Genomic DNA, 21022 nt, shown 5'->3' on the forward strand with positions numbered 1-21022 from the left:
TCTTTCTCCCATGGAGAAGCTGGTGAGTTTGAACTGCTGCCCTTTCAATTAGTAGCCAAGCACTTAACCACTGCACCAATATCCAACAGTAAAGTTACAGAAGCTGTGTGGAGTAATGCATGCGGTAGTGCACTGAAGAACCAGATAGACTGTGTGTAAATAACACATAAACAATGACACAATTCATCATTCTTCAGTCATTGTCTTAACTCACAGTATATCACAGTGGTTAAGAGTGGAGGCTCAAGATATCAGACTACCTGGGTTTGAATCTCAGCTCTGTCACTCACTAGATACAAAGTGTTTGGAAAGTTATTAAATCTTGTTGAGTTTCAGTTTCCTAGTCTAAATAGTGGGGTCGAAATAATAATATTGATTTCAAGTAGTCATTGTGAGGATTAGAGACATACTTCAGGTGAACTGATTTTCATAGTGCCTGACACAGAGTAAGGCCTCCTGAAGGGTTGTTTTTTTTTTTTTTTCTTCCCCTTTTCATCATAACTATTATCCTCAGATTGGGCTTATGTCCTTTTAGAGGATTTGACACCAGTTGAGTGAATTGCTGATGTGTCTTCCAAACTCTTAGTGAAGAGATTTGCCCCATCTCTGAATGTCCACTGTGGCGAAGGACAGAGAATGCCAATCTAGATATCCCAAGGGAGATCTAACCCCAACCATCAAAATTTGTCAATTTGGTGACCCCAAATGTTTTCTTTTATTTAGAAACTCATAATATTCCATCATAAATGTTTCATAATTGCCTCATGAATTATTCACCTATAACTTAATAACCTTAAATTTTATGGGATTATGGTTTTATGGGAGGAAAACATTACCAACCTGGGACCCAGCTGAGAAGAGAAAGTGCTGATGTTACCAATTCATTTTCACTATGCAGTAGAAGGATTTTTGTAACTATGAAATATAGAATATTAATAAAAGAGGAAATAAAAAAACTAAAAGAGGAGGAAAAATATCCTTACGTTGCTCTTTCTAAAAAATTTAATCTCAAAGCTGTATTTGCAATATTTCTATTGCCAAGAAGCTGATTGACTTCCACTGTGATTGGTGTCACTTTCTCTGGGGAAGCCAAATACAAATCATTCTTTGCTTCCCTTCATCATCTATCTGGTCTTTGGCCCTCCCATATTTTTATCCATTAGTCAATTGGTCTCTTTTTTAGTCTGTATTCATTAGCAATTTTGTAATTAGTATCAGTCTCTTACCAGTCTAGACTGTTAGAATATTAGTTTTGGAATGGCTTTGGACTCATCTAAGAAGAGTATTATAATATAGTAGAAAGAGCACTGATCAGAAGATCTGAGTTTGGGTCTAGACTGTCACTTAGTTGACTCTAATCATATTAAATTTGCTGAACCTCAGGTTCCTTACATATAAAATAGAAGTAAAAATGACCCTTTACCTCATTCACAGAACTTTTAAGAAGGTCAAGTAATATAGTAGATGAGCCAGTAGGTTTAAGAACAAAAACTCCACTGCCATCAAGTCAACTCTGACTCATAGCAACCTTATAGGACAGAGTAGAACTAGTCCATAGGGTTTCCAAGGCTATAAATCTTTACAGAAGGTGACTGTCTCATCTTTCTCCCACTGAGTAGCTGGTGGGTTTGAACTGCTGATCTTTTGGTTAGCAGCCCAATGCTTTGACCACAGCACCACCAGAGCTGCTTTAAGAATAAATGTCTACACAAATGTAAGAAACTGATTCTGCACCACAGTGCAGTGAGGGAAGGTTAGGGTGTTGATGTGCCTAAGCCCAGTGGAAGCAGGAGCAAGAGAATCCAAAAAGAAAGCTAGTTTTTAAGTGATACCCAGCCAAGGTGCTAGCTTCTTTATCCAGTTTTGAGTTTTTCACTGGAGGCAGAAAAGAACAAAAGTAACATCAGGTAGGGGTATTTACCCACCAAGTGCTATTAAGATCTTTTTAATATGAATCATGGTGGGTGTGTATGTATTTTCAAAATTGAAAAATAGCAAAAAAGACAATAGAGGTAATACCTATTCCTACTTCTCTATTTTACAGATGACAAAACTGAGACCTAGTGAGGAGAGTAGGTTTGTCCAAAGATCCATAATGGGTTAATGGGAGAAACTGAGATCAAAAGCCTGATTCTTTTTATTTCTAATACAGGGTACTTGTCTGCCATGGAAAGTGTCACAAATGTGCTAAAAGGAGGGGCCATTAGAATGGAGGGCAGAGGGTTACTGATAAAAGTGGGAAGGGAGCAGGTATTGGGTTAAGTGGGGCCTGGAGGAGAACTATGCAATATGATTCTGCTGTGCAAATGAGCCCCACAGCAAAGCTTGGGAATCAGTGGGGTGTTTTTTTGGACCAGCTAGACCTGAGTCATCCAATTAAAACAGGAACAGGTGCCCCAGAGGCTGCACGTCCTCTCCTCTCAACAGTTTGCACTGACTTCTAATAACATTTTATTAAAATTCTCTGGGTCCTGATTAATTTTCCTGGCTGCTCTCTTCTTATTACTCTCCTGGACACAAGATAAGAACAGTGAGTGCTCTAACAAATGCAGTGAGCAGTTGGGCTCAACTTATTTGGCCTAAATGGCTCTCTGTTCTCTGCCTAATGACATTTTGGAGATTACCTCCCTTGCCTTTGTTGGAGTGATGGTGGGAGATGACACTTGCTGGTGTCTGAGAAGACAGATATTATTACCAAGAATTGACACTCTCTGAGCACAGTCTGTAAGATTACTGATTTGTTTGCTAGAAGAGTCTACATATCAGCAAAGGGAGGAAGGGAGCTCATATATGCTGAGCACCTACTGTGTGCTAAGCAATTTTCTAAGTGTCCCTTCTCTGGGTTTCTAGAGCATTCTATCTATTTTCTAACACAGAGTTACAGAGATCTGTTTCTCCCAAAGCACTGTGAGCCAATGGAAGACGGACCAATATCTTTCTCAAAATTGTTTTCTCAGTCCCAACATGACCACCGCTTTTTGGTCAGTCCGTTGTACCATGGTGACTTGCATGTTGTTATGATGCTGGAAGCTATGCCAGTGATATTTAAAATACAAGCAGGGTCACCTATAGTGGACCGGTTTCAGTGGAGCTTCCAGATTAAGACAGACTAGGAAGAATTACCTGGTGATCTACATCTAAAAAAAAAAAAAACAAAAACGTCCAGTGAAAACTTTATGAATAGCAGGGAAACATTGTCTCATGTGGTACTGGAAGATGAGTCCCTTAGGTTGGAAGGAACTCAAAATACTACTGCCTCCTCAAATTAAGCCAACCTTAATGATGTAGATGGAGTAAAGCTTTTAGGACCTTCACTTTTTGATGTGGCACAACTCAAAAAAAGAAGAAACAGCTAGAAATATCCATTAATAATCAAAATATGAAATGTATAAAGTATGAATCTAGGAAAATTGGAAGCCATCAAAGATGAAAAAGAATGCATAAAGATCTATATCCTAGGCATTAGTGAGCTGAAGTGGACTAGGATTGGCCATTTTGAATCAGACAAGCATATAGCCTACTACATCTTCAAATGACAGTTTGACGAGGAATCACATCACACTCACTTTCAAAATGAAAACTTCAAGATCTATCCTGAAGGACAAAGTTAGATAGACTAATATCCATATGCTTACAAAGAAAACCAGTTAATACAACTATTCAAATCTACACACCAATTACTAATGCCAAAGATGAAGAAATTACTGGTGGTTGGAATGTGAAAGTCAGAAACAGAAGAAATTTCAGTAGTTGGAAAATATAATCATGCTGAAAAAAAAAATGACTGCAGAGATCACATGATAGAACTTTGCAAGATCAATGATTTATTCAATGCAAATACCCTTTTCAACAACACAAATGGTGGCTATACATATGGACTCCCTGGATGGAATACCTAGGAATCAAATCAATTACACCTGTGGAAAGAGATGATGGAGAAGCTTAATGTCATCAGTCTCAACAAGGGCAAGAGCTGACTCTGGAACAGACCATCAGTTGCTCTTCTGCAGGTTTAAGTTGAAGCTAAAGAAAAATCAATTCCATGAGAACCAGAGTACAAACTTGAGGATATCTCATGAATTTAGATACGATCACAAGAATAGATTTGATGCACTGAACACTATGATGAAAGATGACACAAGTTGTGGAATTACATCAAAGACATCAGATATGAAGAAAGCAAAAGGTCATTAAAAAACAGGAAAGAAAGAAAAGACAGATTGATATCAGAAAATACCCTAAACCTGCCTTTGAACATAGAGTAGCCAAAGTGAATACAAGAAATGGTGGAATAAAAGGGCTGAACAGAAGATTTCAAAGGGCAGTTTAAGAATACATAGTAAAGTATTATAATGAAATGTGCAAAGACCTGGAGTTAGAAAGCCAAAAGGGATGAACATGTTCCACATTCCTCATGCTGAAAGAACTGAAGAAAAGATTCAATCCTTGAGTGGAAATATTAAAGGATCTGTATGCAAAATATTGAACAACAAAGGACGGATCAAAAGAGGAGGTAAGGAATACATGAAGTCATTATACCAAAAAGAATTGGTTGACATTCAATCATTTTGAAGGTAGCATATGATCAAGAACTGATGGTATTGAAGGAAGAAGTCCAGGCTGAACTGAGGGAATTGACAAAAAATAAGACTTTAAAATTGATGGAATATCAATTGGGATCCTTCAGCAAAGGGATGCAATGATAGAAGTGTTCACTTGTTATGCCAAGAAATTTGGAAGACAGTTAGCTGGCCAACCAACTGAAAGTGATCCATACTTGAGCCCATTCCAAAGAAAAGCGATCCAACAGAATGCAGAAATTATTGAATAATAACATTAATATCACATGCAAGTAAAATTTAACTCAAGATAACTCAAAAATGATTGCAGCAGTACATCAGCAGGAAAGTGCCAGAAATTCAAGCTGAATTCAGAAGAGGACAGGAAATTAGGGTTATCAATGCTGATGTCAGATGGATCTTGCTGAAAGCAGACAATATCAGAAAGATATTTACCTGTGTTTTATTGACTACTCAAAGGCCTTTGAGTATATGGATCATAACAAATTACGGATAACATTGTGAAGAACAGGAATTCCAGAACACTCAATTGTGATCATCCCAGTACTTGTACATAGACCAACAGTTAGTCGTTTGAACAGAACAAGGGGATACAGCATGGTTTTAATTCAGGAAAGGTGTGTGTTAGGGTTGTTTCTTTTCATGAAACTTATTCGATCTATGTATAGTCCAAGAAGCCGTACTGTATGAAGAAGAATGTGGCATCAAGACTGGAGGAAGTCATTAACCACTTGAAATATGCAGATGACACAACCTTGCTTGCTGAAAAAGAAGAGTACTTGAAGCACATATTGATGAAGATCAAAGACTAGAGTCTTCAATATGGATTACACATCAACATAAAGAAAAACAAAAATGCTCACAACTGGACCAATATGCATAATATGAAAAATGGAAATAAACATTGAATCTGTTAAGGATTTCATTTGACTTGGGTCAATAATGGGTCCATGGAAGCAGCAGTCAGGAAATTAAACAAGGTATTGCATTGGGCAAATCTGCTTCAAAAGACCTCTTTAAAATGTTAAAAATCAAAGTTGTCACCTTGAGGACTAAGGTGTTCTTGGCCTTTTCAATCACTTCATGTGATTATGAAAGCTGGAAGCTGAAAAATGAAGACCAAAGAAGTAATGAGTTTCAATTATACGGTTGGCAAAGAATATTGAATATACCATGGACTGCCTGAAGAATGAACAAATCTGTCTTGGAAGAAGTGCAGCCAGAATGCTCCTTAGAAAGAATGGTGAGACTTCATCTTGTGTACTTTGGACAAGTTATCAGGAAGGACCAATCCCTGTAGAAGGACATCATGCTGGTAAAGTAGAGGGTCAGCAAAAAAGAAGAAAACCCTCAAGGAGATAGATTGACACAGTGGCTGCAATAGTGGGTTCAAGTATAAAAATGATTGTGAAGATGGTGTAGTACCGGGCACTGATTCCTTCTTTTGTACAAAGGGTCACTATGAGTTGGAACTGACTTGGTGGCACATAGCAACAATTACAAAACAATGGCCAAACGCATTGCAGGTTCTCAAATAGTAGATGATGAATGACTGCTGGATGCTAGGTGAGTACATTCTTATTTACTGCTCACAATACCCTTACTCTCATTCTTTTTGTCATTTTACAGATGACTAAGGCAGGAACCCCACCACTCATCTGCCAGTTTGATGTACTGTGTTGCAAGATCCATCCTGAAGTAAATGCTGTCAGTGATAGGATCATATTCATATACCTCTAAGGAAGACCAGTTAATACTACTATTATTCAAATTTATGCACCAACCAACAAAGCCAAAGATGAGGAAACAGAAGATTTTTTACCAAATTCTACAGTCTGAAATTGACTGAACATGCAATCAAGATGTATTGATTATTATTGGTGATTGTAATGAAAAAGTTGGAAACCAAGATGAATCACTAGTAGTTGGAAAATATGGCCTTGGTGATAGAAATGACATTGGAGATTGCATGATAGAATTTTGCAAGACCAATTACCTATTTATTGCAAATACTTTTTTTCTTTTTTTCCCAACAACATAAATAGTGGCTATATACACTATACACATAGACCTAACCAGATGGAATACACAAAAATCAGATTGAGTGCATCTGTGAATAAAGGTAATAGAGAAGCTCAGTATCAGTTAAAACAAGGCCAGGAGCTGACTGAGGAAGAGACCATCAATTGCTCATATTCAAGTTGAAGCTAAAGAAAATTAAAATAAACCCATGAGAAACAAAATATGTCCTTGATTATATCCCACCTGAAAATCTCATATGAAGAATAGATTTGATGCACTAAATACCAGTGATGGATGACCAGAGCAGTTGTGGGATGACATCAAGAACATCATATGAAGAAAGCAAAAAGTTATTAAAAAGACAGGAAAGGAGGAAAAGACCAAAATGGATGTCAGAAGAGATAGTGAAACTTGCTCTTAAATGTAGAGTAGTTAAAGTAAATGGAAGAAATACTGATATAAAAGAACTGAAGAGAAGATTTCAGAAGGCAGCTCAAGAAGGCAAAGTATTGTAATGAAATGTGTAAAGAAATGGAGTTAGAAAAACAAAGGGGAAGAACACAGTATTTCTGAAGTTGAAAGAACAGAAGAAAAAAAAAATCAAGCCTTGAGTTGCAATATTGAAGGATTCTATTGACAAAATATCATATAATACAGGAAACATCTAAAAAAGATGGAAGACACATGGAATATGCAGAGTCATTGTACCAAGAAGAATTGGTAGATGTCCAACTATTTCAGGACAAGAACCAATGGTAATGATGGAAGAAGTCCAAGCAACATTGAAGAAATTGGTGAAAAACAAGACTCCAGGAATTGAGTCAATACACATTGAGATGTTTCAACAAATGGATGCAGTGCTGGAGGCACTTGTTTATGCCAAGAAATTTGGAAGACAGCTACCTGGCAGGTGACTGGAAAAAATCCATATTTGTGTCCATTCCAAAAAAAAGGGTGAGCCAATAAAATGTGGAAATTATTGAGCGATATCATTATCACATGCAAGTAAATCTTGCTGAAGATAATTAAAAAATGGTTGCAGCAGTATATTGGCAGGGACTTTCCAGAAATGCAAGCTGGATTCAGAAAAGGATGTGGAATAAGGGATATAATTGATGATGTCAGAGGAATATAAGCCAAAAGCAAAGAATACCAGAAAGATGTCTATCTCTGTTTTGTTGACCATACAAGGGAATTTGACTATGTGAACCATAACAAATTATGAATAACATTGTGAAAAATAGGAATTCTAGAACACTTAATCGTTCTCATGAGGAACCTATACATAGATCAAGAGGCTGTCATTCTGTCATTTGAACAGAACAAGGCGATACTGCATGGTTTAAAATCAGGAATGGTGTATGTCAAGGTTATATCTTTTCACCATACTTATTCAATCTGTATGCTGTGCAAATAACCCAAGAATCTAGACTATATGAAGAAGAACATGGCATCAGAATTGGAGGAAGAACCATCAGAGTTGGAGGAAGAACTGTGATATGCAGATGGCACAACCCTGCTTGCTGAAAGTGAAGATGACTTGAAGCACTTGCTGATGAAGATCAAAGATTAGTCTGCAGTACAGATTACATCTCAGCACAAAGAAAACCAATTCTGGACCGATAAAAACATCATGATAAATGGAGAAAAGATTGAAATTGTCAGAGATTACATTTTACTTGGATCCACAGTCAATGCCCACAGAAGCAGCAATCAAAAAATCAGGCATCATATTGCACTGGGAAAATCTGCTGTAAATGACCTCTTTAAAGTGTTAAGAAGCCAAGGTGTCACTTTGAAGACTAAGGTGCACCTGACCCAAGCCGTGGTATTTTCATCTCATATGCTTGTGAAAGCTGGACAATGAATAAGGAAGACCAAAGAAAAGTTGATGCCTTTGAATTGCAGTGTTGGTGAAGAATACTGAAAATACCATGGACTGCCAGAAGAAAAAATAAATCTTTCCTGAAAAAAGTGCAGCTGGAAGGCTCCATTGAATAAAGAGTGGCCAGACTTCATCTCTGCTCCTTTGTTCACGCTGTCAGAAGTGACCATTCCCTGAAGAAGGATATCATGCTTGGTAACCTAGTGGGTCAGAGAAGACAGGAAAGACCCTCAATTACATGGATTGACACAGTGGCTACAATGATAGGCTACAGCATAGCAAGGATTATGAGGATGGTGCAGGATCAGGCTGTGTTTTGTTCTGTGGCAAAGGGGGTCACTATGAGTTGGAGATGACTCAATGGTACCTAACAACAACAACTGGGCGAGGCTCAAAAAGAGTTGCTCAAGATTACATATATAATATGTGTCAGTCTATGACATGAAAAAGTCCATGTTCTTTCCAACGATTAAATATATCGTCCATTTCTAGGTAGAGGGTCTTATCCGTGGGGCTTGATGAATTCCAGCATAGAACCTAGTGAAGTACTGCCTTTAGAAGATATGTTTGTACATATCCTTACAACAAATAAGGAATTCTAGTAGTGCAGTGGTTAAAGATTTTGGCTGCTAACCAGAAGGTCACTGGTTCAAAACCACCAGCCACTACAGGGGAGAAAGATGAGGCAGTCAACTTCTGTAAAGATTTACAGTCTTAGAAACCCTCTGGGACAGTTCTTCTCTGTCCTATAGGATCCCTAGGAGTTGGAATTGGCTCTATGGCAGTGGATTTGGTTTTGGTTTTATGGCAAATAGGATGCTACAGCTTTAAAATCAAGCTTACCCTCTGCTGCAAGTATTATTAAGCACTGAGAGATAGCTTTAGAAATTGCAAAAGTAGATGTGATGACATGTACACTGGAGTCTAAGGAATTGTAATTGTTTGAAGGGGAAATAATTCAGGATCTTTCTAGCACAATATTACAATTTTCTCTCATCCTGCCACTGGAAATTATAGACCCCATTATTTTGATTCTCAGTGCTTATGGGGTTTGCCATTGGATGGTAGAGCTAGCTTAGTTAACAAGGGACAGGCAAGAAGAGGAGAGCTAAGAAACTCTTGCATGTAGAAAGAATCTGAGAAAATAGTGGTTAAACATAAAATGAATATGGAGAGGAAAGACTCTAAGAGCCAAGTTGGCAATGGGGAGACTCAAATGTAAGGCAGGGAATTTTCCAATGAGCATGACTTGGAGGACTCAAAGTACATACCTGAAAATATATGCAAAATCTGCATATATATATATATATATATATATATATATATATATATATTACACAGAAAAAAAAATACATAGGTTTTGTTTGTTAAAAAGATCAGTGAGTTTTCAAAAGAAAAAATATAAAACTTATGGGAAGTAAATAAAAGCAAGTCAAGGAGTCCTGAGACCCCAGCTCTAGAATCAAAGGAGAGGACAATAAATTCTCAAAAATTAGATTTAGAAGATACATCTATGGACAGACTAGAAGAGTTAGCATTTACTGAATCTATATTTATATATTATATTGTATTATAATATAAAATTACTTTTTATTATTTTAATATTACAGTATTACTTTCATTCTCTTTACATCACCTTTAAGTATCATTTTATTTAATCTTCGCAACAGTGCTTTGAAGTAGACTCTATTATCAAGTCTATTTTATAGATGAGAAAATTGAGGCACATAGATATTATATAAATTGCCAAAAGTCACATACTAGCAAATAACAGAGGTATGATTAGAGTTGAACAATCTGATGGTAGAATCTATCATCCTAATTACACCCTGTATTGCCTCTCCAGAGGGACAAAAAGATAATGCCCATCAAAGATGCATGAAGGCTGTGAATTTCTGAGGTCTTTCTAGTCATGTAACCATATGACTCCCTGACCCCTGAGCTGACTCTATGGGAAAGACCCTTCTGGGTAAGGGTAGCAATGTTGATAGTTCCAGAGAATCACCATGAAGGGTAATTTTGTGCTGGTGGTGGCAGCAGAAAGGTGCTGGAGACAATGGTGGCCAGCAGAACCTTATGTTCATGGAGCAGTTTGGAGGGAAGTCATCCAAGAAGGGGCTTTCTGGAGGATAGTTGCTGGAGAAACCTATGAAAGTTGAAGACCCATTTTTAAATTTTTCCAAAAGAGAGTTTCAAAGATGTCCTATTACACTCATATGGCTGGACCTCAAGTGGACTTTTCTAAATATTTCTCTGTTGTTCAAGCAGAAACACAGAAAATTGGAAAGAGTGTGGGCTGTACAGTCACACAGGCCTAGGCCTCACTTATAGCTGTTGCTCTGCCTACTTTGTGTCCTTAATATTTATTAATGTCTTCATTAATAATACCTCCTTTCTCTCCTCAGTGAACCTGGGGCAAATACCACCCACCTCACAGGGCTATTGGGAGGATTAAATAAAAGAATGAATGAAAAGCATCTGTCATGTATTAAGTGTTTAATAAACGAAGGTTCTTGATCTCCATCCCACTCCAAGAAAGGTCCATATTCATCATTTGTAAAAACTTCCTTGACCCAAGTAGGTTTCTATTCTTTTGCCAACTAATCTTAAACTCTCTTTTTCTAATCTCATATTCATGTTCTCTAAAAGAATATGGACATTGCTTTTCTCAGTTCTACAAGAACACCACTTGTTCGAGGAACAAACAGGCACATCTGTTGGCCCTCTCCAACCAGCACTTAATTAAGGGGGAGAGGAGAAGAAAAAGCTTCAATACTGCTTTGTACCATCTTATGAAAGGTGATATTAAATTTTTAGGACTTTGGTAAATTGGTAGCTTGAAATTAGCCAAGGAAGGAATATTTTACAACATTAATTATCATATGCTAAAAATCACAGCTCTTCTTATTTTTCTTTTCTTAAGAGCTGGTTTTTAAACACATCACTGAATAACCCTTATGAAGCATAGTATCTGTCACACTCATTTAAGAGATGTACATATACTAACTTAACAAGAAACTTTTTTTAACATTTTATTGTGATTTGGGAAAAACTTTATAGAGCAAATTGGTTTTCCATTCACCAGTTCATACACATTTTGTTTTGAGATATTGATTATAATCCCAGTGTAAGGGAACTCTTCCCACTTCCTCCCCATGCTTACTGTTTCCCTTCACCCTTCTTTCCTATCCCTTCCTTCCTGGACAAATACTGCTTTTTGATGTCATATGACTTATTGTTCTAAGTAATGCATATCTCCCCAATGTTATTGTTCACCTTATAGGCCTGACAATATGGCTGAAAGTTGAGCCATGAGGGTGAGTTCAATTCCAAGCCTAAATGTGTCTAAAGGCCATAGTCTTGGCGGTCACACCAATCTCTATAAGACCGGTAAACCTGGCCTTTTTTATTATTTTGAAATTTGTACCACTTTTCTCTCCTACTCTGTACAGGACCTCCTAGTCTGATCCTTTTCAGAGTGGTCAGCCATGGTAGCTGGGTACCATCTAGTTATTCTGGTGTCAGGGTCATGGAGACTGGGGTTTGTGGGGTCTATTTGTCCTTTGGACTAATTGTTTCCATCTGTCTTTGATTTTCTTTACTTTTCTTGGCTCTGGACAAGGAGAGAGCAATAGCAACACTTTAAATGGCTTCTTGCAAGCTTTTAAAACCCTGGATGCTATTCACCAAAGTAGGATATAGTCTTTGTGGACTATGTTATGTCAGTGGACCTTGATGTCCCCTGAAATTACAGCCCTGAGCCTCCAAGCCCAACAACTTATTCCCTCAAGGAGTCTGGTTATGGCAAGAAATTGCTTGATTTTGCCCTCTGTATGCTCTACAGACTGCTAACTAGAAGGCTGGTGGTTCAAACTCAGCAGCCACTCCTAGGAAGGAAGGTTGGGCGATCTACTTCCATAGTGATACTGCCTCACAACTCATGGAGGGGTTGCTATGAGTTGGGTCCGACTCGACGGCACATAACGACAACAACATAAAGAATACCAGTTAATACTATTATTCAAATTTACATACCAACCACTAAAGCCAAAAAAAAAGTCTGAAAGTATTATCTGATCTGAAAGTATCATCCCCCTAACAACTAATGAGGAAATTAATATAACTACTTCAACCTCCCTGAGAGCCAGCGCCTGAAATTCAGACTTCTAGCCTCCAGAAGATATCTGAGTAGCCCCAAACACACTCCAGACCTGGAAGACTGAAAAGGTGCGACATTCCCCTTGTTACTCTTATACCCCATACCCGCTTGGTGAAAGGAGGTTCGGCCATCCCCCACCCCCACCCACCTTCTGGGCCTGCAGGAACTCCATCCCACTCTGTGTGCTTGGACAGAACCTGGGTGCCCTGCCCTGCCCTCCCCCGAGTTTTTTTTTTTTTTCTCTTTCTTTTTTCTGGTTTTTAGTTTGCTTGCTTTTGTCTGATTTAAAACTACTACTATTATTAATACTTTTGACCTTTTTACTATTATTCCCCTCCCAGGTCCTAGTTTTCAGCTTTTTTCTTTTCCCTGTTCCTGTTGCAAAATTTTTTCTTCTTCTTTTTTTTTTTTTTTAATCATGGTTAACCCCATTCTCTGTTGTCTCTTTGTATTTTTCCCATTTTTTCTTCATTATTCTCCTTCTCTGCCTTTTTCTTTTATTGCCTTATCCCCAGATACTGCAGGTTTTCTTGATTTTTTTTTCCCCACCTTCTTGTTTGTCCAGAGGGTGCAGCCATTTTGATTGTTTACACATGGCAGCCATTTTGGATTTTTAAAGTGACCAAGAGCACAGTCATTTTTAATGTTTATAAGTGGCAACCATTTTGGATTTTAAAGTGATAGCATTCTCATTCAGATTCCAGGGACCTAAGAACAAGCAGCGAGGTGGGAAGCAGGGAGAAGACACAAAAGGCAAAGGGGACCAGAACAGATCGAGGAGTCAGGCTCAGGGACTCAGGTGAAGACAGGGAACCCAGGTCATGCCCCACAAGGAGCGAGGTGGGAGGGCAGGGAGAGAACAGAAAAGGCAAAGGGGACTGGAACAGATGGAGGAGTTAGCCGCAGGGATCCAGGTAAGGGTGGTTGGAGGGGTTTCTAACAGCTAAGGGAGACAAACTTGTCTATTGGTTTGTCCAACTGTGGTGACGTGTTGCTGTGAGTCTTGAGGCTGTACCATTGGTGTTTCAAATGCAGTGGGGTGCATCTGTTGCACAGGTATCGCCCCAGCTTGCAGACTGAGACAGATTAGGAGGAAAGAGACGTCATTCACTTCTCAAAGAATTGGCCAGGGAAAACTTTATGAATAGCAAAGAAACACTGTCTGATACATTACTGTGTAAATTTATGAATAGTCCCAAAACATTGTCCAATACAGAGGAGGAAGATGAGTCACTTAGCTTAGAAAGCTCTCAAAGAAGGCCTGGGAAAGAGCTGCATTATCAGAGTAAAATCAGCCTTACTCATATGGGTAAGGTAAAGCTTTTGAGACCTCCATTTGCTGACGTGGCACCACTCAAATTGAGGAGAAACAGCAGTAAGCATCCATTAATAATCGAAACATGGAATGTACGAAGTATTAATCTACAAATATTGGAAGTAGTCAAAAATGAAATGGAACACATAAAGATTGATATCCTAGGCATTAGTGACCTGAAATAGACTGGTTTTGACCATTTTGAATGAGACAACCTTGTGATCTACTATGCTGGGAACAACACTTTAAAGAGGAATGGTGTGGCATTCATCATTACAAAGGATGTTTCAAGATCTGTCCTGAAGTACAATGCTGTCAGTGATAGGATAATATCCATATGCCTACAAGGAAGACCTGTTAATACTACTATTCAAATTTATGCACCAGCCACCAAAGCCAAAGATGAGGAAATTGAAGATTTTTATCAACTTCTGCAGTCTGAAATTGACCAAACTTGCAATCAAGATGTGTTAATTATCACTGGTGACTGGAATGCAAAAGTTGGAAACAAAAGTTGGAAAATTTGGCCTTGGTGACAGAAATAATGCTGGAACTTGCATGGTAGAATTTTGCAAGACCAACGACTTGTTCATTGCAAATACCTGATTTCAACAACACAAACAGCAGCTGTACACATGGACTTCACCAGATGGAACACACAGGAATCAGATTGACTACATCTGTGGCAAGAGGCGATAGAAAAGCTCAATATCTTCAGCCAAAACCAAGCCAGGAGTTGATTGTGGAACAGACCATCAACTGCTCATATGCAAGTTCAACTTGAAGTTAAAGACAATTAAAACAAGTCCAGTGGAGCCAAAATATGATCTAGAATATATCCCTCCTGAATTTAGAGACCATCTAAAGAATATATTTGATGCATTGAACACCAATGACGGGAAACCAGATGAATTGTGGGATGACATCAAGAGCATCATCCATGAACAAAGCAAGAGGTCACTAAAAAGACAACAAAAGAAGAGAAGATCAAAATGGATGACAAAAAAGACTCTGAAACTTGCCCTTGAGTGGAGAGTAGCTCAAACAAATGGAAAAAATGACAAGATAAAAGAGTTGAACCAAAGTTTTCAAAGAGCAGTTCAAGAAGACAAAGACAATTACTATAATGAAATGTGCAGAGACCTGGAGTTAGGAAACCAAAAGGGAAGAAAATGCTCAGCATTTCTCAAGCTGAAAGAATTGAAGAAAAATTTAAGCCTCGAGTTGCAATATTGAAAGATTCTAAGGGCAAAACATTGATTGATGCAGGGAACATCAAAAGAAGATGGAAAGAATACACAGAGTCACTGTACCAAAAATAACTGGTCAGTGTTCATCCATTTCAGGAGGTGGCATATGATCTAGAACCAATGGTACTGAAGGAGGAAGTCAAAGCTGCAATGAAGAAATTGGCAAAGAACAAGGCTCTGGGAGTTGACAGAATACTCATTGAAATATTTCAACAAACAGATGCCCCATTGGAGGCACTCACTTGGTTATGCCAAGAGATTTGGAAAACAGCTACCTGGCCAACTGACTGGAAGAGATCCATATTTTCACCCATTCCAAGGAAAGGTGATCCCACAGAATGTGGAAATTATCGAACAATATCATTAATATCTCATGCAAGTAAGATCTTACCGAAAATAATTCAAAAACGGTTGCAGCAGTATATTGACAGAGAACTTCCAGAGGTGCAAGCTGGATTCAGAAGAGGACGTGGAACAAAGGAATCATAGCTGCTGTCAGATGGATCTTGGCTCAAGGCAAAGAATACCAGAAAGATGTTTACTTGTGCTTTATTGACTATGCAAAGGCATTTGATTCTGTGGATCATGACAAATTATGGATAACAATGAGAAGAATGGGAATTCCCAAATGCTGTTTGTACCCATGAGGAACCTGTACATTGACCAGGAGGCTGTTGTTTGAATGGAACAAGGGGACACTGTATGCTTTAAAATTAGGAAAGGAGAGCATCAGGGTTGTATCCTTTCCCCATATTTATTCAATCTATATACTGAGCAAATAATCCGAGAAACTGGACTGCTGTTGTTGTTGTTATGTGACATCAAGTCAGACCCAACTCATAGCAACCCTGCCTTGGGTTTCCAATGCAGTATCTCTACAGAAGTAGATTACTCCAAGAAAAATGTGACATCACTATTGGAGGAAGAATCATTAACAACCTGAGATATGCTGATAATACAACTTTACTTGCTGAAAGGGAGGATGACTTGAGGCACTTACTGATGAACATTGAGGAACACAGTCTGCAGTATGGATTACATCTCAATATAAAGAAGACAAAAATCCTCACAACTGGACCAATAAGCAACATCATGATAAATGTAGAAAAGATTGAGGATGTCAAAGAATTCACTTTTCTTGTTTCTACAATTGAGGACAATAGAAGCAGCAGTCAGGGCATTAGAAGACGTGTAGCACTGGGCAGGTTGGCTGTGAAGGAACTGTTTCAAGTGCTGAGAAGCAAGGATGTCTCCTTCAGGACTAGGGTGCACCTGACAAAAGCCGTGATATTTCCAATCACCTTGTATGCATGTGAGAGCTGGACAATGAATAAGGAAGACTGAAGAAAAGTTGATGCTTTTGAGTTGTGGTGCGGGCGAAGAAGGCTGAAGGTACCATGGACTGCCAAAAGAACTAACAGATCTGTCTTGGAAGAAATGCAGCCGAGATGCTCCTTGGAAGCAAGGATGGCCAGACTTCATCTCACCTACTTTGGTCATGTTGTCAGAGGGGACCATTTCCTAGAGAAGGATATCATTCTTGGTAAAGTGGAGGGTCGATGAAGGAGGGGAAGACCTTCAATGAGATGAATTGACATGGTGGCTGTGACAATGGTTCAAGTATAGCAAGGATCATGGAGCTGGTTCGGGATTTGGTGGTGTTTCATTCTGCTGTGCATGGGGTCACTAGGAGTCGGAAATGACTCGATGGCACCTAACAACAACAACAACATGCTTTACTATATATTCACCACTCATCTGTCTGTCATACTGTGGTGGCTTGCATGTTACTATGTCTCAGGTATTTCCAATACCAGAAGGGTCACCATGGTGGACAGGTTTCAGTGGAGCTTCCAGACCAAGACAGACTAGGAGAAGGAAGGGGCCATCCACTTCACAAAGAACTGGCCAGTGAAAACCTTATGACCAGCAGTGAACACTGTCTGATATATTATTGGAAAGCTTGATGAATAACCCTGAAATATTGTCTGATATAGTGACAGATGATAAGCCCCTGAGGTAGTAAGGCACTCAAAATATGATTGGGAAGAGCCACTTCCTCAAAGTAAAGTTGACCTTAATGACGTAGATGGAGTAAAGCTTTTGAGACCTCCATTTGCTGATGTGGTGTGATTCAAAATGGGAAGAAACAACTGCAAATGTCCATTAATAATCAGAACATGGAATGTACGAAGTATGAATCTAGGAAAATTGGAAGTAGTCAGAAATGAAATGGAATGCATACTGATCGATATCCTAGGCATTAGTGAGCTGAAATGGACTGGTTTTGGCTATGTTGAATCAGACAACCCTATGATCTATGCTGGGAATGACAAATTGAAGAGGAATGATGTGGCATTCACCGTCACAAACAGTGTTTCAAGATCTATACTGAAGTACAATGCTGTCAGTGATAAGATAATATCCATATGCCTACAAGGAAGACCAGTTAATACTACTATTATTCAAATTTACACATAAACCACCAAAACCAAAGATGAGGAAACTGAAGATTTTTACCAATTGCTGCAGTCTGAAATTGACCAAACATGGAATCACGATGTATCGATTATTACTGATGATCGGAATGCAAAAGTTGGAAATCAAGAAGACTCATCAGTAGTTGAAAAATATGGTCTTGGTGATAGAAATGACACTGAAGATCATATGATAGAATTTTGCAAGACCAATAACTTAATCATTCCAAATATCTTTTTCCAACAGCATAAATGATGGCATAAATGAAAGAGAGGAAGGCCCTCAACAAGATGGATTGACACAGTAGCTACAATGATAGGCTTAGGTATAGCAGGGATCGTGTAGCTGGCACAAGACTTGGCAGTGTTTCCTTCTGGTGTACATAGGGTCACTATGAGTCAGAGATGACTTGACAATACCTAACCATCACAACAACAACCACAAACAGTGGCTATATATGTGGACCTCACCAGATGACATACACATGAATCAATTCAACTACTTCTATGGAAAGTGGCAATGGAGAAGCTCAATATCTTCAGTTAAAACAAGGCCAGGAGCTGACTGTGGAACAGACTATCAGCTGCCCATATGCAAGTTCAAGTTGAAGCTGAAGACAATTAAAATAAGTCCATGAGAGCCAAAATATGATGTTAATTATATCCTACCAGGATATAGAGACCATCTGAAAAATAGATTTGAATCATTGAACACCAATGACCAAAAACCAGATGAATTGTGCGATGACATCAAGAACATCATACATGAAGAAAACAAAAGATCATTAAAAAGACAGGAAAGGAAGAAAAGACCACAATGGATGTCAGAAAAGACTCTGAACTTGCTTTTGAATGGAGAGTAGCTAAAGCAAATGGAAGAAATAACAAAATAAAAGAGCTGAACAGATTTCAAAGAGCAGCTCAAGAAGACATAGTCAATTATTATAATGAAAGGTGCAAAGATGTGGAGTTAGAAAATCAAAAGAGAAGAACACATTGGACATTTCTCAAGCTGAGAGAACTGAAGAAAAACTTTAAGCCTTGGGTTGCAATACTAAAAGATTCTATTGACCAAATATTGAATGATCCAGGAAGCATCAAAAGAAGATGGAAGGAATACACAGTCACTGTACTGAAAAAAATTGGTCAGTGTTCATCTATTTCAGGAGGTGGCATATGATCAAGAACCAATGGTATTTGTTTTGGTTAACCAGTGCCAGTCTGATAGGAATATACCACAAATGGGTGGCTTGAACAAACAGGAATTTATCCTCTTACAGTTTTGGATGCCTTAAGTCCAAGTTCAAAGTGCCAGGTTCTAGGGGCTGAGTGAAAGCCCCTTGACCTTGGGCTTCAGTTCTGCCTCTTGCTCCTGGCCCACTGAAGCTAGAGGCATCTCTTCACTTAGACTGCTACTGTCTGCTGAGGCTAACAAGCCCAAGGTCAACAAATAAAATGGCACAGTCCTGATGTTACCAAACAACAGGACAGGTCATTGATTCAAGTCCATTGAAAGCTTCAAGATCAGCAGAGGATGGCAGGCTGCTGAACAACATGGCCATATGCAGAGTTCAAGCATGCCATAAGCTAGAGCACATTCCCCAAGGCTTCTCCTTATATACAAGAAGCAGACCACATCCCTAAGGGAGCTACTCAACTGCTCACAGTAAATTCCATCATGGAATTGATTGCCAATCTCATCATGGAGAATAACTACTGTCAGCTGCCCAGCCACTCAACCAGGCCCAGCCAAGTTGACACACAACTTTAACTACCACAGTACTGAAGGAAGAAGTTGAAGCTACATTGAAGGAACTGGTGAAAAACAAGTCTCCAGGAATTGACAGACCACCCATTGAGATGTTTCAATAAACAGATGCTGGACTGGAGGCACTTGCTTGTCTAGTCCAAGAAATTTGGAAGACAGCTACCTGGCTGACTGAGTGGATGAGATCCATATTTGTAACCATTCCAAAGAGAAGTGATCCAACAGAATGTGGAAATTACCAAACAATATCATTACTATCACACACAAGTAAAATCTTACTGAAGATAATTAAAAACAGGTTGCAGCATTATATTGACAGGGAACTTCCACAAATTGAAGATGGATTCAGAAGAGAATGTGGAATGAAGGATATCATTGCTGAGGTCAGATGGATCTTGGCTGAAAGCAGAAAATACCAGGAAGATGTTTACTTGTGTTTTGACTATGCAAAAGTATTAGATTGTGTGAATCATAACAAATTATGGATAACATTGAGAAGAATGGGAGTTCCAGAATACTTAATTGTGCTCATGAAGAAGCTGTAAGGCTGCCATTTGAACAGAACAAGAGGATACTGTATGATTTAAAATCAGGAGGGGGATGTAACAGGGTTGTATCCTTTCACCATCCTTGTTCAATTTATATGCTGAGCAAATAATCCAAGAAGCTGGAGTATGTGAAGAAAAACACAGCATCAGGATTGGAGGAAGACTCATTAACAACCTGCAATATGAAGACAACCCATCCTTGCTTGCCAAACGTGAAGTGGACTGATGAAGATTAAAGACTACATTCTGCAGTATGGATTACACCTCAACATAAAGAAAATGAAAATCCTCACAACTGAACCAATAAGCAGCATCATGAAAAATGGAGAAAGATTGAAGTTGTCAAAGATTTCATATTACTTATTTCCACCATCAACACCAATGAAAGCAGCAGTCAAGAAATCAGAGGATGTATTGCATGGGGAAAATCTGCTGCAAAAGACCTCTTTAAAGTGCTGAAGAGCAAAGATATCTCTTTGAAGACTAAGGTGTGCCTGACCCAAGCCTTGGGAATTTCAACAGTCTCTTATGCATGTGAAAGCTGGACAATAATCAAGGAAGACAGAACACTTGAGCCCTTTGAGTTGTGGTGTTGGAGAAGAATACTGAAAGTACCATGGCCTGCCAGAAGAACTTAAAGAGCTGTGCTGGAAGAAGGAACCATTTCCTGGAGAAGGATATCATGCATCATAAAGTTCAGGGTCACCAAAGAAGAGGAAGACACTTAATGAGATGGATTAACACAGTGGCTGCAACGATGGGCTCAGGTATAGTAAGGATTGTGAAGCTGGCACAAGACCAAGCAGTGTTTGGTTCTGTTGTACCTAGGCTCACTGTGAATTGTAGCCAACTCACCAGCACATAACAACATGTTTGTTTACTTCACCCTATTTATTTATTTATTTTAATATATCTGGGCCATGGATGATTACACTACTTTGGTCACTCATTTGGTAGCACTGGGGTGCTCACCACCTGTCTCTGGGTGAATTTGATAGCAGGTGGAAGTGTGGGTATG

Source organism: Orycteropus afer, unplaced genomic scaffold (genome assembly GCF_000298275.1).
Source record: "Orycteropus afer afer isolate SDZICR_OR568_19922 unplaced genomic scaffold, OryAfe1.0 scaffold00110, whole genome shotgun sequence".
NCBI classification, from domain to species: Eukaryota; Metazoa; Chordata; class Mammalia; order Tubulidentata; family Orycteropodidae; genus Orycteropus; species Orycteropus afer.